This window comes from Priapulus caudatus, unplaced genomic scaffold, assembly GCF_000485595.1.
Source record: "Priapulus caudatus unplaced genomic scaffold, Priapulus_caudatus-5.0.1 Scaffold2052, whole genome shotgun sequence".
Lineage (NCBI taxonomy): Eukaryota > Metazoa > Priapulida > Priapulimorpha > Priapulimorphida > Priapulidae > Priapulus > Priapulus caudatus.
Window position 1 is genome coordinate 37,269 of NW_014579113.1, and position 2,870 is coordinate 40,138.

Below are 2,870 nucleotides of genomic sequence, written 5' to 3' on the forward strand. Positions count from 1 at the left end.
ACAGCTGTACTTGCACGTTTCTTCTATATATATACGTAAACTGCAAAAACACAATTACAAAACACCGTAAGAAATCAGCTAATCAAATATTAATGCCATCAAACTTACTAATTTCTACTCAGACATAAAACCCAATAACCGTACGGTGCTGCCCATGTCGGTAATATGACGAACTAAATGATATTTTATCCAGCGTGTAATGCCTTACTAATGTCACTTCTGTGCCATCAAACTGACCACAAAACACATGCATGCACGAACCTCAAAGCATATGCAAAACACTACCAGAGTAAGCCTAGAGGTCTTATTTTATCGTTAATCATGATATCTCAACCAAATATGATCGGCAGGTAAATACACCTTTACCATGGCGGCAAAGTCACTGAAATTCTGCCATTGAAAATTGCGATATTAATTTTACTCTCTACTATAACTTTACAATCGTACGACGGCACAATAGCCATGATTACTTCGATCTACAATATCTAATCTCTCACTCACCTCTATTTGAGGGACTGACTCTTCTGTTTGAACCAAAAAACCGATCACTGCATGTGTGTCCCACGACTCACAGTCCCCCTATATATACGCATATATAGCACCGACTCCTACGGCTATCGACAACGCCTAGGATATACTCAACATACTAGGTCTATGTGATTATTATGTGATTATTACGTCGTCATTGTTTGTATATAGGTGAACATTTCTATGTACATGAATAGAGAGGCATATGATTTGCGCATGTATAATTATATTATAAAACCAAGCTTATGCTTTCGCTGCAGCTGCCGCTCGTTATATGAAGCCGCTGACGCATAATAAAATACAATTCATAATAAAACTTATACATCACAGTGTAGAAGTAGACGGTGTTGACACTTTTATTGATATTTTCATTGAACTTGCAAAGAAGAGCAGCTCAATGCAGCTGAGCTGTTTCATTGTATTCCTGGTAACGGATCACAACCACGTTTATAATTTAACGACAACTTAACTACAACACAATTAAATTATCCTCGTAACTCTAAGGCAACTTCTTAGCTTTAAAACACGTTTATAATTCAAAGACAACTTAACTACAACACAACTTCACAATTCTAATACAACTTGCTAACTTTAAGAAACTTTTATAATCCCAAGACAACTTCCTAACTACAATACAACTCCGTTAACTCTAAGACAACCTGACAATTCCAATACATCTTTAAAAAACCTTTATAATACTAATCCAACATCTTAACTCTAACACAACTTCATGATTTTAAGACACCCTCATAATTCGAAAAATGTGTAGTTTTGTTTACATAGTCTAACTAGTATATTATTTCTAATGAAGAATGTCACGTAGTTATGTAGAATACAGCACGACATCAGGAGGTTTCGTTTTTTTAAAGAAGATTTGTCCTGAAACACTCCACTTCAAAAACTGTTGGATCCACTCACTACCCTTTCATTTAATTCTATCTCATTGCCGTAAATTATAGCGTGCTCACTGCTCTCCTTCTTGCCTCTCTACAACACGCTAGTTTACAGTTTCGTAACTGTAAGGCAGCTTCATAATCCTACGACTACATTTGTACTTAAACACAACTCTCAACACTAAGACAACATCTTACCTCTAAAAGAAACTTCAAATTTTGAGACAACTTTTTTACTCAAAGACAACAATCATAACTCTAAACAACATCACATAACATCTATAACATCACATAACATCTATAACATCATAAGACAAGTAATGAACTTGAAGACAACGTCATAACTTTAAGACAACTTCTTAACTTTAGACAGCAATCCTAACTCTAAGGCAACCAATTAACTCTGCTACAGCTTCTTTAACTGTAACACTTTTAATTATAAGAATACTTTTCAACTATGAGACAACTTATTAACTATAAGACAACATCTTAATTCTAAGACAACTTCTTAACTCGAAAAAACCTTGAATTTTTCTAAATGTAAGACAACTCATGCATAACACAACTTCTTACATCGAAAACAAATTTTAANCGCGTACGCTACCGTGGATGATGCGGGTTCGTGGTGCAGATGTGTGAACGACAGCAGCAGCAGCAGCAGCAGCAGCAGCGAGCTGCTTGTTTCACCCACGTCCTGCCGGTCGGTCACCGCCGAACAGGACGTCGCTGCGGCGTTCGTACCGACTTCGACGATGCGGGACGAAGCGCGGCTGTATAAACTGGAGCGATGCACGCAACGGGTGAGCAATGCATGGGTGCCTTTGAGTCGGGCGTGCTTGGCGCTGGGGTGGGGAAGGGCATGCGTTGACCCGCTGGGAGCTATTGCGGCCCCGAGAACGACTTGGCTATAAATGCGCGGAGCTGTTATTAGCTCAGCTGTTGAGAACAACCGCCTATGTATCGCGCCTACCCAGCGAAAGCATCGTCTGCGAAGGATGAGGGGGAGGGGGCGTTGCGGGAGATGGTACAGCAAACATGCGCACTGTTTTTCATGCTGCTGCCACGTTATATATACTAACAAGCGCTCACTGGACGTGATGCGGTCATGATGCCGAGGCGCGCCGAGGATTGACACTTTGTGTCTTCCAATCACAGCCTACGCCACACCCGTGTTAATACAAATTTAAAGGCAGGACCCATTACAGCACCAAATCGCCGATCTCAGGAACTAGGGCATTCTGCTAAGCTAGAACGGTTTCCTACGATAGAGTTTAGCACAAATACAAAAATAACACGCTGTTTAGCGCACTGCGCTACGTCCTTATGTTGCATTTTTGCATCTCCGTAATCAGAATAAGCCCCGCCTTCTTCGTTGATGGACATGAATGGGGCATCGCCGACGTGACCATGCAGTTACTGTACCTACTGTCTTTCGCCAGCCCGTTTACT